This window comes from Neofelis nebulosa, chromosome 10, assembly GCF_028018385.1.
Source record: "Neofelis nebulosa isolate mNeoNeb1 chromosome 10, mNeoNeb1.pri, whole genome shotgun sequence".
NCBI lineage: Eukaryota > Metazoa > Chordata > Mammalia > Carnivora > Felidae > Neofelis > Neofelis nebulosa.
This window is the reverse complement of record NC_080791.1, coordinates 45,263,788-45,279,201: the sequence shown is the minus strand read 5'-3', so window position 1 is coordinate 45,279,201 and position 15,414 is coordinate 45,263,788.

Sequence of the window (15,414 nt, the reverse complement as noted above, 5' to 3'; positions counted from 1 at the left end):
ACCTCTCATTATCTTATTTAATTACTAGGTTTATTTGCTTATTGTCCACCTCCCCAGCTAGAATGTACATTCCATGAAGGCAGGGGTATTTTGTATTTTCATTCACTGCCTATCTTTAACACGCTGTAGAAAATGAATGAATAAATGCTGTGTTCATTTTCACCTTCCTGTCTTTACTCCCTCTGTTTTGTTCATTGCCTTCCCAATCTTACTTGGCCTCAAAACCCAACCTAAGCAACCATATGTCCCAAAGCCTTCCGTGATTATATGTCTCAGCCACACCTGCCTTCTTTCAGTGCCTAAAGCAAACTTTGCTCTTCCATGCTTCTGAGCTTTTATGAACATTCTTCTCTGCCTGGAAGGCTCTGCCACCTCTCTTTGCTCAAATAGGCTTGAACATCCTTCCTTCTCTCGGAGGCCTTTCCAACCTTCAGTGTTAATTGCCCATGTTGTACATTGTTGTAGTCGCCTTCCCACCCTCTTTCTAGGTCTTCATGATACTTTTCCCCTTTGTAATAGTCAGTACACTTAAAATAACTTTCTGTTACTCATCACTTCGAAATAACTTGTTCAGTGTACACCTCGCCCACTATATTTTAAGTAATGTAAGAACAGTCCTATTTCTCTCCTTTTTTTTAAAAAAAATTTTTTTTAATGTTTATTTATTTTTGAGACAGAGAGAGACAGAACATGAACGGGGGAGGGTCAGAGAGAGGGAGACACAGAATCCGAAACAGGCTCCAGGCTCTGAGCTGTCAGCACAGAGCCCGATGCGGGGCTCGAACTCACGGACCGCGAAATCATGACCTGAGCCGAAGTCGGCCGCTTAACCGACTGAGCCACCCAGGCACCCCTATTTCTCTCCTTTTGCTGTTATATCTATAGTCACAGATTCTCTGTGCCTGGAATAGAGATGCTGTTTAAGAAATATCAGTTGGGTAAATGACAGGACAGTGCTCATTGATCTGACCAGTTGCAGAACTCTAAGAACCCCTGTGTGCTCAGTGATGGAATATAAAAATAGTTGTCAATTAATACGTTGTTACTGTGTGCCAGGCACTTTTCTACATGTTTTCCATGTCCTAACTCATTTAATTATTACAAAACTCTAAACAGTAGGTAATACTGTTATCATCCCTATGTCACAGAGTAGGAAACTGAGGGACAAGAGAGGTTGTGAAGCTTGCCTGAGTTTGCATGGGTGTCCAGTGACAGAGTTAGGATTGCAGTCCTGGCAATCTGCTCCAGAGGTTAACTTCAACTCTATGCTTTAGTACGTAGTTTTGTTGGGCATCAGAAAAGAGATTAAGGAAATGGCTGACAGTCTGAATTTTCATTTGTTTATTTATTATTCACTTATTTATTATTGACTTATTCATTCAACAAGTATTTGTTGAATGCCAAATTCTGTGTTAGGCACTGGAAATACAGTGGTAAACCAAGTCAACATGATCCCTGCCCTCACTCGTAGACTTGAGTATGGTGTGTGGTTCTCAAACTTGGCTCACCTTAGAACCACCTGTGGTGCTTTAATGGATTTCATATAATTAGCTGGCCTAGGGGCTGGGCCTCTACATTTTTAAACTCTGCAATTGATTCTAACGTGCAGCCAGGGCTGAGAACTACCTCTGTAGTGTTTGGTGCTGAACCAATTTGATATCACAGTCACCTGGGAAAGTTATTTGAATCCAGAGTACTGCACCATGCTTAAGAAGGAAGGGTTTATAGAGGGCTGCAGTAGTCTGAACCATACTGCTTGAACTGGTCTTCAAAGGAGGAGAGGACTTAGGTATGTGGAAAGGAATAGAGGCTTTCAGTCATGGTATGCATCATGCACATGCTTTATTCTACAGTGTCTTGCTTTAAACACGTTCATTTGATAGGCTTTCTACTAAAAATGTGAACTAGGTATCAGTAGCATGTCTGTGAGTGTGTTAGAAATGTGGCATCTTGGGTTCCACCCCAGAGTCTACATCTCTAACAAGACCTCCAGGTAATTTGCAAGTTTGAGAACCATGGTTCTCTGTTGACTTGGCCCCTCCTATCCACCCAATAAACTAGCCTAAAGTCCTTGAGGGCCTGGAGCATGATTTCCTAAAACATTTACAGAAATAGTTTAGACACACATTGTTTTATTTAATCTACTCAACAACCCTACAAAGTACATTACTGTTAGGCCCACTTTTAAGAAATGCAAATTAAGGCTTAGAGAAGTTAGGTGCTACCTGTTACTTCAAGTTTAGTATTCTTTCTACTTACAGTAGAATTGCAGACTAGAATTTCTATTCATCATTATCCTCCCCAACACCCAATACCATGATAAACAATAAAAATTTAAGTTCTCGAAATTCTTAAAAATCACAGATTCTCTAAGTTGACTATAAGCTTAGAAGAATATGGCCAAACTCTGTTACTTAAAGTTGAAGAAACTAGACCAGAAGCTTTAGGACCCACTCTGCTTAAGGTCACAGAGCTAGTTAGTGAATGACATTATGAAACTAGCATTCAGATTGTCTGCTCTGCATCTGGGCTCTTTCCTCTACACCTTGGCAGCTGCCTTCTCATCATTCCTATCCGTACTAATGGAATAGTAGGAATTTTGCCTATTACAAAGATAGCTTCTCAGAATAGCCTCATTTTTAAGTCCATTCTAAGAGCCAAGCAAGCCTTTTGGGTGGAAAACAGTATAAAAATGTACCTGAGTGGGACCTTACCTTAAATAAACTATATTTAGAGTCAGTGTTATTTTACAAATGCAAGAGGATATGTAAGTATGTCTGATTCTGAGTCCCCTGCTTGGCCAGCTGTTGGCTGAGCTCAGTCACCTAGATTCTTGCTGGCCTTTTAGTTTTTCATCAGATTGCCTTCCAGCCCAGGATAAGCAGTGAATCTTTGGCCTCTTCCTAGCTTGTATAAAATTGTGGTCATAACTTTTTTTTCCCCAGGGAACAGACAGTGCTGCCATTTTTTATCACCTTTGATTTTAACCTGCCATTAACATCACATATGCATCAAGGGGGTAATTGCCTAACATAATAAAGGCTGCTGTAGCAAAGCTAAGTGTTAGACCAAGTCTTCAAAATCACTTAAGAAGTTGCCCTCTGGATCAGAGTCTGATTCTTAGCTTGTAGGAACTCTGCCATTCTAAATTTTGTTTTCTCCATCTTCCTTGCTTTTCCTTAATGTGTTTTTAAAGCATGCAATCAACTTGAAAGGGCCAAGTGCTCAAATTCAAGGTAGAATTGAGAGCTGCTGCTTTCTCATTTGCTCTGTACTTGAGCAATTCCCTATACCAGTCTCTTGTTTTGCTTTGCTGTTCTTCCATAGCCAGCAAAACCATTCCCAAGTTTTTAATTAGCAGTTTGGCTCCCTCCTGTTTTCATTTAACTCAAGGTGGAAGTAATTAATATTCTAACTGGATAGAAAAATAGGGACATTCTTTATGACTAAGGAAGGAATACGCTCATTTTCACTGATAACCAAGCTTGATCCTTCTGCTAAAAGTGACACATGCTTCAAAAAACTGCTTGATGTCTTTGGTATCTGTTTAGGGTAAAACCCCATTTATCCAAAAACAAAATTCCAATTCTGAGCTTTTGCATGAGACTTGGGGAGAAATAAACTCTTGCATATTTTACTGAGTACCTAAAAATAGTGAAAACCAACAAAGGCATCAAAACCCTGATGGTTAGGTCTGCCATGTTAGTGGGTTTGCTACATAAGGGGAAAGGGAAATTTTCTCTTAGCTGCCAAGTCCACAGAAGGCCAATATTGCCAAAGAAAGGCTAGGAAGGGAGAGAAAAAAGAGAAAGAAGCAAAGGAATGTTCAGAAGTGGGGTGAGAGCGACTGGTCTTAGGCATGCAGGGGGTTCTAGAGGTTATTAGTTCTAGTTTAGAAGAACCCTCTGGGTTCATTTGGAACGTGTCAATCTGACTTCACACTCAATACAACCGGCTTGGTTATCTAGTTTCCCAGTCTGCCAGACATTCAAAGCAACAAATAAGAAATCATGAAAGAGATTGTTAGAGGCAGGCACGCCGACACTAGCCAGAAAGGACACTGCCAACTCTGAAGGGAGAGAGCAGCAATCTCTCCCTTGACATGCAGGCTGAGGAATCTAAAAAGCACAGGAGTCAAAAGCCAGCTAGTGTTACAAGAAAATATGATAACTAAGGTTCCTAATAAAGATTTAGAGCCTTTGATAAATATTGAGTTATTTCTAGTGTACTTTAAGAAGATAAGGAAAGTGTAACATTTTAAGAAATGCTTTAAAATGAAATACTTTGATGCTTAACGGAAGCCTTTTTATCTGGAGGAGTTACTGACATTTCTTTTCCTTCCTGGCATTTTGTTCTAAAATTTAACAAATATTTTTTGAACTGATAGTTCGTGCCAGGCATTGTGTTATGAGCTGAGGATACATTGATGAACAGAATAAGACATGGTCTCTGCCCTCATGTTACCGTTTGATGTTCAGATTACATAATTAATGCTTAAATAAAGTTCATTTAATAAGGATTATTCCATTAGAATACAGACAAAGGCGAATTTGTGGCATGAAATGGAGAGGCTCCATTATGTGGGATCCCATAGCAGAGGGGGTAATATAGTCTGGGGTTAGACAAGGCTTTCCCAAGGAATGGATCCTGGAGGACGAGAAGTAACTGGTGAAGAACAGGGGAGGCAAGACTTTACAGAGGAAATAGTCTCTTGTGTTGGAGGGGGCCATGAGTTGGGGTCTGAGAGAACATGAGTGTTGGGGGTACAGGGGAGAGGGAGAGTGGGGGGATCATAGGCTAATATGTCCTTGGATGAGACTGGGGAGGCAAGAGCCCAACCACATCAGGAATGGTGGACATTTTTAATGAATCCACTCCTTAGTTTGAAACCAAAGCCATTGCAGGCCAGCCTGTAAGATGTTCATGTTACAAAGGTCACTGTGGAGGCCATTTGGAGGATGACTTGGTGGAGAGAGGGTTGTGGGCAAGTAAATATGGAAAAAGTAATTGTTATTCAAGTGAGTGCTGGCAGTAGCTTGTTTTAGATTATGGGTGAGATTGAGCAGATTCTAAGGATATTTTAAGAGGCAATTATGAAAATTACTGATTGATTTCATATAGGGAGTGAGGAGAGGGTCACTGAAGAATTCACCCTAGGTTTCTGGCCTGCACAAGTGGATGGTGGTACTCATTCACTGAGACAGGGAGCGCTTAGAAGAGGACTAGGTTTTGGGATTTGGGCTTGTTGAGTTTGGGAGGCTGACCACACCCATCTTGGCCGGGTGCTGTGGGTTCCCTTGGAAACCCCTGTGTACCTCTATTATACACATATCCCAGGCAGAATGTGAATTCTCTGGGAGAAGGCTTGATAAACTTTTGCTCCTCATGGGCTGTACATGGTGGAGATTTAACATGTATGTCTTGAATACATGATGAAGAAGGATAAAGCAGGAAAGACCCTAGAAATGCTAGTTACTAGCTGATTGTGTAAGTCAATCTGTGCCCAATCAGTTACTTACCACCAAAATAGGAGTGATAATATATACATTATACATCCTTTTATGAGGATTAAATGAGATGATACATATAACAGAATTTAACATAATGCCCAATGAAGGGCTGTTATTGTTTTACACCGTTTCTCATTCCCACCCTTCAGTCACTAAGTTCCCTGAAGATACCTATACTTTACACATGTCCGTATTTCCCCTAAAACTTGTTGCAAGACTCCTTCCACCTCCATCATAGCTTTTCAGAGGGAAAGTCCTATTACTTGGTGCTTATAACATTTGGGGGCCTTGAGGACATTTGGACTAGTGAGTACCCTAGACATTGTGGAAATATTTTGTATGGAATTCCTAGATAAGCCAGGGCCTCCTACTGTCCAAGCCAATTTGGACAAGACCATTAAGGTTTGGGCCATTTCCTTAAATATGGCCATGTTTGTAATATGATGTAGTATTTTTTATAGTAATATTTGTAATAATATGTAATGAATGTGTCCACGTTTTATAGCTAGGAGGATGGTGATAATCTCGATGCTAAGTAGAGACCAAGAAAGGAGAGAGGTTTGGGGGAAGGAAGAGAGAGCATGTGGATTTTCTCAGTGATACTAAAATCAGCAAATAATAAATTACTAAGAAATGGTGCTTAGCAGAAGAACCAGAGCCTGGAGTAGGATTAGGTGAATGAGGAATTCACCTCAGGAACAACATTGAAGGCAGTTGTCCCCCAACTCAGTAATCAATATACATAATATTTTAATGCAATATTTTTAAGAAATCAAACCAGCAAACTATAGCCCCACTGGCTGGCTTCTGGTTTTGTAATAAAATTGTACTGAAAACAGGGCCAGGATTAGGATGGGACAAATAAAACAGGGTTCTCTTTTGGTTACTGGGGTTTTTGGTGCCCCCCTTAAACATTGTGCCGATGCAGAATGCCTTACTTGCTTTAACCTAGTCCTGGCCTTGGTCGGAACTATCCTTTTGAGAACATATTTTATATGCCCGAAATGTAACATATACTATCTTATTTGGTCCTCTCTATATCACTGTGAGATAACCACCATTACCTTCATTCTTTGAAAGTAATGAGAAATGAGAAAATGATAAGAGTAACTTGCTAAAATTGCATGTCTGATTCCAAAGTTCATTCTCTCTGACTCTGAAGGCATAACTGACTCTAAATGCTTCTCATACACCACAACTGTCCATACAGGAGCTGGATTCTTTGCATAGGTGGTATCTGGTAACTTTCAGGCTCTCCCTTGCATGCCCCTGCCAGATGACACTACATGGGACAGAGAATTATAGGTCTTGCACTGCTTCCTACTTGGTAGCAGCTAGAAGGAAAATAGCAGATCCTTTTAACTTCAGTGTCCTGGCTGCCAAAGGAGGAAAAGAGAGGCAGCTGTTCCTGTAAGCACATGCTGTGCCTGTTACCCAAATGGACATCAGCAGGCTCCGCGTTGAAGCACAACAGAAATGTTGGTTTTATGGTTTGAAACTATATTCCACTCTGAGGAGCTGATTCATTTAACTGTTTCAGAGTTCCATGGTGCATGGTTGCTCTCTTAATGCCCCAATAGCTAGAATATGCCTGAGTGCCCAAGTGGTCTGCCTGTGCCTAGGAAGATGCCAGATTCTGGAAGTGGGATATTCAGAATGGCCTGAATGACCTTCAGTATAAAATGTTACTATTCCCTTAAAAACATGAAAGTACTGGAAAAGCAAAGTCTGTGAGACATCCTATGACAAGAATCTAGGAGGAGTTCTAATTTCTATTACTCTAAGACTCATAAAGATGGATTGATAACAACTGGTATCAGAATCATGTGTCACTTCATGAAACAGCAGGACCACTGGTCTGAAAGAGGGAGGAACATTCTTCTTCCTTTGTTTTCTGTTTCATTCTGGATCAGAGACCCAGGTCTTTATCATCCAGAAAATTATGTCTCTTTTAGGGACTGCATGTTTGTTTCCACCCTCCCCCCACCCTCGAAGTTCATAGATTAAAATCCTAACCTGTAATGTAATGGTATTAGGAAATGGAGCCTTTGGGCTGTAATTTGGTCGTAAGAATGGAACGTTAAGAATGGGACTAGTACCCTTACGAGAAGAACACATAAGACACAGAGCTTGTCCTCTGCTACAGGAGGATACAGTGAGAAGGGACAGCCATCTGCAAGCCAAGAAGGAGGGCTTTCACCAGACATGGGATCTGTTGGTACCTTGATCTTCTCAGCTTCCACTACTATGAAAAAATAAATGTTTGTTGTTTAAGCCACCCAGTTTATGGTATGTTTGTTACAGAAGCCTGAACTAAGTCACTACGCCTCGTCTAAATGGGTACTATTGTGAGGTAGTGCAAATATTGTCCCTTTCTGCTCACAATTTTTGATCACTTGTTTTAGACTAACAGGACTCAGAAGATAGCCTCTCAGAAAATAAGGAGACAAATGCTGGGAGCTGTGCTTTACACATGTAAAGTGCTCAGCAAATATTTGTTGAATATATGAATAAATGTTTCCAAGAGATGCCAGACTTGTAGTAAAGTATTACAGCTAGGGGTTGAGACTGGGAGAACACTTGGGGTAACACAGCTGAGGCTATAAGGTTTAATTGCATATATTGTCTGAATTAGGAGTATAGGAATGTAGATATGATCCCATCTCAGGCCAGCAGAAGACTTAAGTAAAGCAGACTAGAACAAGGAATTGTGATTGATCTGTTGCCTGATAACAGTATAAGAGGATACCACTAGAACTTAAGTGGTGAATGAGGTCAAGCACCACCATACATTCTGTCCAAAGGCAAACATTAGCCTGTGCAGAAAAAACAAACAAGAACAAAACCCAAACAACAAACAAACAAAATCCCCCAAATTTATAAAACGGGGAAAAAGGCAATTGACCTAAAGACTCAGGAAGAATTTACCTCTGGTAAATAACTTATGAAGATTCCCCCCAGGTGCTTGGAAAACTCTTGGAAAGTTTTGTGAGATATAAAAAGATAAAACTTACATGAAACAAGAGCAGGAAGCTAGAACTGAGAAGCTATTAAGATGCTCTATAAGATAAGTATGATTCATAATGACAAGGGAGAGGGATAAAGAAGATAAAATGAGGAAGAATAATAAAACAAGTAAAATTAGGTAGCAAACTTAAAATGGACCCTGGAGGAATGGGTATTTCTTAAATAGGACAGAAATAAAGATACAAGCAAAAGTTAAGGAGTTGCAAAGAATAGAATTGGATCCAAGAGCTATTTCTTTGAAAAAAAAAATGAACTCATCCTTTTGAAAGTCTAATAAAGAAAAGAGAGAAATCCAAATGGACAAAAGCTGCAATGAAAAGGGTTTATAATAACAAGCACAGAAGAGTTTAACATTTGAAAAATCCACTAGAAAAAACTGCATGATAATATATAGGAAATTTGGTGAAATGGATGAACTTTGCCTGATGAAAATGTCTTATCAAAGTGACTCAAAAACAAGTAAAAAACTTGAATCCATTAATAACGAAGAACTAAATGGACAAATTATTAAAGAATTATCTCCAAAAACGTTTAGACTGTTAAAGGTTTGGGGGAACAAGTTATGCTTTTATAATATCTTTATCACACAAACTGTATAAAAGTATAGAAAATTGTGAAAAACTAAATAATTTGATAAAGATAGCATACGCTTATCCTCAACTCAGACAAACATAGCACATACCAAAAAAACTGTTTAAAGGAGTTAAATAAACTAGCAGATTGAGCTTGAGTGTTTAGCAAATCATTTACTGTTAGTAGTATTTATATGAAGAATATAAGATGATTGAATTAGCAGGACGTTTATAAGTAAATTCTTCATATTAACAGTTGATAGAATAAAGTATGTGATAACCCCAGTATTGATAAAAATGAACATCCAATACTTAAAGGAAAAAAAACAGGATATCAGGAAACTCCTTGCCAGCAATAAAAGATACCTACCTTAAACCAACAACAGGTATTCGTTGAGTCATTTATTCAACAAATATTTATTGAGGGTCTGCTATTTATTGAGGGTCTGCTATTTATTGAGGGTCTGTACTCTTGGAACATAAATTGGAATGAACTGATGTTAAAAAAACAAAACAAAACAACATACATAGCATGCTGATACTTAAGAAGTGTTAACAGGGAGAATAAAGATGAATGTGGAATAAGAAACATGAGGAGTGAGAGGCACTGCAATTTTAGATTTGGCGGCCAGGGAAGGCCTCCATAAAAGTGACATGAGGGTAAAAAACCTGAAGAAGGTGAAGGGAAAAGCTATGTGGGCATCTGGGAAAAATTCATTCACTATAGAGGGAATCCAATATATGATAGAGCCAGGCAACCTGCCGTGGCAGCAGTATGAAATGAGGTAAGAGAGGTGATGGGGGTGGTAGTGAGATGGGGGAATGGTGACAGATCACAAATGGACTTGCAGGCCATTGAAATGGTTTTAACTCCTACTTCCAAGTAAGTGGGCCATTAGAGGAAGCTGGATTGGATCACTCTACTACTGTGTTGAAATTAGGCTCAAGGGGATATGGGCAAAAGCAGGGAAACTAAAAGGGGCCTTTGCAATGACCCAATGGTAGGGGCTTAAATGGGGGTGGTAGTAAAGGTGATGCTGAGAAGCCTTTAGATTCTGGATATATTTGAAAGGCAAGACCAACAAGAGTTTCTGAAATGGGGTGTGGGCTAGGAAAAGAGGATGAAATTGCTGTTTTTTGAGACGGGAAAGGCCTAGTGGAGCTCATTTAGGGGAAATATAAGGAACTCTATTTTGGAAATGTTAGGATTTTCTGTGGTGGTTAGATCTCAAGTGGAGATGTTGTGTAGTCTGTTGGTTATCCAGGGCTGGAGTTCAAAGGAGAGGCCCAGAGACAGACATTTGTGAATTATCACCATCTTGGTGTCACTTAAACTAATGATACTTTCTGGGACAGGCTGCATTCTTGAATTTTCTTTTATCTCTGTATCTTTTCAATCTCCTTTGAAGTTCATCTCAGAGGTGGATTGAATGAATGTGTCATGGTTCCAGAGGATAACCTTTCCTTTTTATTTGTTTTCAGATCTGTGAAGAAGGGTGGCAGTCACTATTGCTTCTGTACAAGGGGATATGAGCTTTAAAATCAGACATGTCCGCGTCCCAAGCCCAGCTGTACAATTTATGTGCTTTAGCTTGAATTATGCTTTCAGCCCCATTTTCCTGATCTGAACTATAACATGTCTGTAGTGACAGTAATGGTACCTCCCTCTCAGGGGTGTTGTGAGGATTAAATGGGACAGTATATATAGATAATTAGGGTCTTGGTAACTAATAAGACATGTATAATTGCTTATTAAGTAAATATAAAATGAATAGACTGTTCTAGGACTTGAAGAATATAATACTATGGATATATAAATGTATATATTTATATATACTGATGTGTTCTCAGGATGACAATGGAGCATATTCCCTAAAATAAGATATAATGTGGAAAATCCCCAGGCTGTCCTCTCCATCTGAAGTGGATCCTCTTGTTCTCTCCCCCAGAGCAGCTTCCCGCCTTCTTTGAAATTCAGAGTTTACATTCTTAGTGAAGACACCCCAGACATCCCCCTCTGCCTAAACTCCGAAAACAAAAGATGAGGCTTCTGTGGAGAAAAGGAGTTATGAGGCTGCTGCCTGAGGGAAATATTCCCTTTTCCTTGGCGTTTTATGGTTAACAATGCCTGCGAGTCTCATTTCACATTGTGAGTCTCCTGAGCAGACATAATGTTTCCCTAAGTCTTTCAGGATTTAAATTAGGCTGTCTGCGCCACATGGTTTATACATGAGTTCACGGTTTATAACACAAAGACATAATTGGAAACAGAACAATTCTTGGTGGGCTGTTTGCCCAGGATCCTTCAGTGTCCCAGATGAAGGGAGATGGCAAAATTCCACTGATAATGGGGGCTATACATTCATGTATTCATTCAACAAACACTTGCTAAGCACCATCTGGCCAAGGAAAGATTACCAAACTATTGTCATCAACACAGCCTGCTTCTTCAGGGGTTTTAAAAGAACAACTTTCCTTTGACATATTCAACTGAAGCTTCATGGCTAGGGATGACAGAGGTGTTTGCTATTCTTCAACATTCTTAACCCCTCTCCTACCCTGAGAGCTGACAATGGCACAGTCAGTCTTACTTACCACCTGCCCCTCACCTTCATTCCTGTAACTCTAAGAGACACTAGGAAGTTTACTAGTACATAGTGTATCTGTTATCTATCTGAAATTACAATTATATAGTTGTGTCTCTATTTTAGTATTCATTTCATGTGCTAATACTAGTGACTTAAGCTTGGAGAAGTGATGAATTTGCTAAAGAAAAATGGGCACGTGGCTCCATATATACGCACATGTGTGTGAATCTTGAATGATTGCATTATTTTTGCTATTTCTTCTAAAATTTTCACATGTGAACATCTCTGCAATCCCAAGAATCTGTATCATATAACCTCACAATTTTTGGTACTTCCTATAGTTACCTACTGTGTATAGAGTACATTTAGCTGAATGATCACACACAGTAGTTACAGATACCTATTTAATAAATAGATCAAAATTTGATTAAACAGAGAAAGGAAAGCTAGAGAAGGGAATGGGATACACTGGATGGGTGGACAGAATGAGAAGTGATCACATGGGCTATCAGTGGGTAAGAGAAGGAGAAAGACTTTTCTAGTCTTTGTAAGTCATAGCTCAGGTTGCTAAGGTTGTGAAACTAAGTTCTATGGAGGAGAAGTACATTCTCAAAGATCTGGGATTCTAATATACCAATCATTCCAGCTCAAAATCTAGGATTCTTAGATCTTAAGAGGCCATGTTATATAATTTTAAGATGCTGCTCTCAATAGGACATTGCCTGTCCCTATTAATGGACCAAGTGTGGAGTCTTGGGCAGGTGGAGGGAATTTGCAGGTCTATAGTTCATAGTACATGATGGCTGTTCAGTCAGTTCTTTATTAATGGGTGGATCAGGGGTTCTAAAAGGGTGGTGGTGGATATGAAAGTGCTCTGAAAGCAACTTTCAGTGTTACCTTGAACCAACTGACTTGGGAAATTACCTGTACTTAATGATAGTCCACCACTATGTACTGAACAGCACTGCTATGTGATAAATACTATCACATAATTGTCTCATTTAAATGCTATAATAACTTGGTAAGTTAGACCATTTTTAGGTGAGGAAAATAAAGTTGAGCAAGGTTGAGTGGCCAGCATCACCTCTTTGGTAATTTGTAGAGGTGAATAGACTTATTTTTCTATATTGTGCTGCCTCTTATATTTACTTAGCCCTGAGAATCATACTGAGCTGCCTCTGTACCTATTGATCCATCAGAATGTACTATGGGTTAGGAGAAGGTCTGAAGAAATTTCCACATATTCCTCCACTGTCATTCTGTTGCATTAAACTAGTTACCACTGAGGTATGAGGCAATATGCTGAGCACTTAATATTTACTTTTCATCCTATTGTAAGATATGTGCTATTACCTGCATTATATAGAAACAGACAAACCCACAACCAATGCTCAGAGGGAAGGAAAACGATTTTTAATCATATCCTTTAAGTGATAGAACCTGTTGAGAGACAATTCTCCATGGATTTCTCATGTTTCTGTTCAACTTGTGAGCAGAGCCACTGATTGCCTTTGTTCTGGACTATCTTTTCAAGCATGTTTTCAGGGTGAAGAGTCTGGGAAAATAAGGATACTATTCCTCGGGGCAGAGGTTAAGCAGGCTTAATGTCTAGTACAATGAAGACAGTAAGATAGGTTCTTCAATAAAGCATAGGACAGGCATGTTGACCACCCATTATAAAAGATTTGGGTTACTCAAACTCAGAGTTCCTCTTCTGGAACATAGCCTACTGTGTGTATATATATATACTAGCTAACCCCATGGGGTGTACATGTACATGTTTGCATCACCCCATGGGAACTGGGGCTTGGAGAACTGATAAAAATGCTTATGCTCTTTCTACTGATATTTTGTGAGTAATAAACTATCCCTTGTCTCTGATCCAGGAGTGTTATGTTTAATACCAGCATCCTTGAAACTGTGATAAGCTAACTTATTAGCTTGCTAGTAGAGTACAAATCTCAGCCCCTTCTAGCTCTCAAAAGAACCTAGCTTTAAACTCAAGGCAGTCATACTCCAAAACCTACATTCTTTACCTCCTCACTCTTGTGCTAGAAGTTGTGTATTTAGAGGTTAAATGATGTAATTAGAATAAAACCATCTTGCTTCCTTCCTCATTGGGCCATCTTTTCATTCAGAGTATTTCTGGGGGAAAATGGCAATTTTGACTTCGACTTCACTTTCTCTTTTCCTGACAATTTAGCCATTTTTATAAGGTGTTTTGGACTCTTACAGTGAACTCCTCCTTCAGTAACTAGGTGGGGTGCAGAGGGAATCCGTGGGTCCTCTGGCTCAGTAGAAATAAGACAGGGGACTTTATCTGGGGCCATAACAGGAAAAATAGTAAGAAATGTGTCACTTGTCTATCTTACTTGTTCTCACAACACAGAGGGAAGGATAGGTCTAAATTATGCAGTCATTGGCTTCTAGTGCCTAGTAGTTTATAGTCTGCTGCTCTGAGTTTGTCCTGCTAGCTGAATTTACTGATGATATGCTGTATATACATAGTTCTTTACAATTTATAAATTACAAAAAGATAAGCAATCGTACCTATTTGATTGCTGGAATCATTTTTGAAAGATAGAAAACTAAGGCTCAGAGAGGTCAAGTGACTTGCCCTGAGTCCCATAGTTCCAGAATTAGAACGTGAATCCAGAGTTATTGATTTCCTTCTCAGCATCTTCTCTGCAACAATCTCTCTCATTGGATTTTTTTAGCGTGAACTAGCCTCCATGCCCTTTTTAAGGATGTCCATGCTTTCACAAGACATTAGCCTTCCTTAACTGCAAATGAGCAGTAATCAAGATAATTCCAGTCTAAGGGGGAATGGTTGAGACTTTGCCTCTCCACTGTCCCAAACTAAAGGAGAGCTTAGAGGTGCACTTAGGCGTCACAGAGCACACAGCAAGCATTTGAGATATATGTAATGGGATTTCTCTATAGAATTATGCATACCATCTCCACCACCTTCTTATTATTAGATAGGCACATATTTCATTAGCAACTTTATTTCTACCACATAAGAATGTTTTCAAAGTATCTCCAGTGTCTTGAAATTTTCTTTTTCCTTTCTAATTTCCTCAACTCTTTATTATAGATTATGTAAAAGGTACAATGCTGGTGGTTGAGGGGACAACAATGATGAATAACAAGTAATAACCCTTTCCTGGAGTATTTGTGTTCCAAAGGTGATTTCAGATATATACACAACTAGCTCCAACTCAAAAAATAATGAAATTGTACTATTGTAGAGAAAAGGGAAAGTCATGTAACTGAGCAGAAAAATGTTGAGTGATGTCCAATTAGTGCTACTGGTAACAACTTGATTAAACAGATGTATTTGACCTGAGTCTTCCTGAGTGAGTAGGATTTTGGTAGTGAGAGGTAGAGAGGAGAACTTGCCTAGCAGAAGGAAAAATATGGAAGTAGGGGTACAAACTGAAAGTGTTATGTTTGAGGAAAAGGCAGCAATATTGGATTCATGGGAAAATATAAGAGGAAATAAAGATGGAGAAGCAGAAGAGGGCTAAAGAGGTTTGAATGTCACTGAAGGACAGTGTTCATTAATTTGTAGGCTATTAGGAGCCGCTGAAGAAAGTTCCTGGGGAGAGATATAGCATGCTTCATAATCTATTTCATATCTTGCTCTTGACCCAGTGACACTCTTAATTACATGAATTGGCTTCATTTTGCAGAAGCAGAAGTGCAAACTTAAAA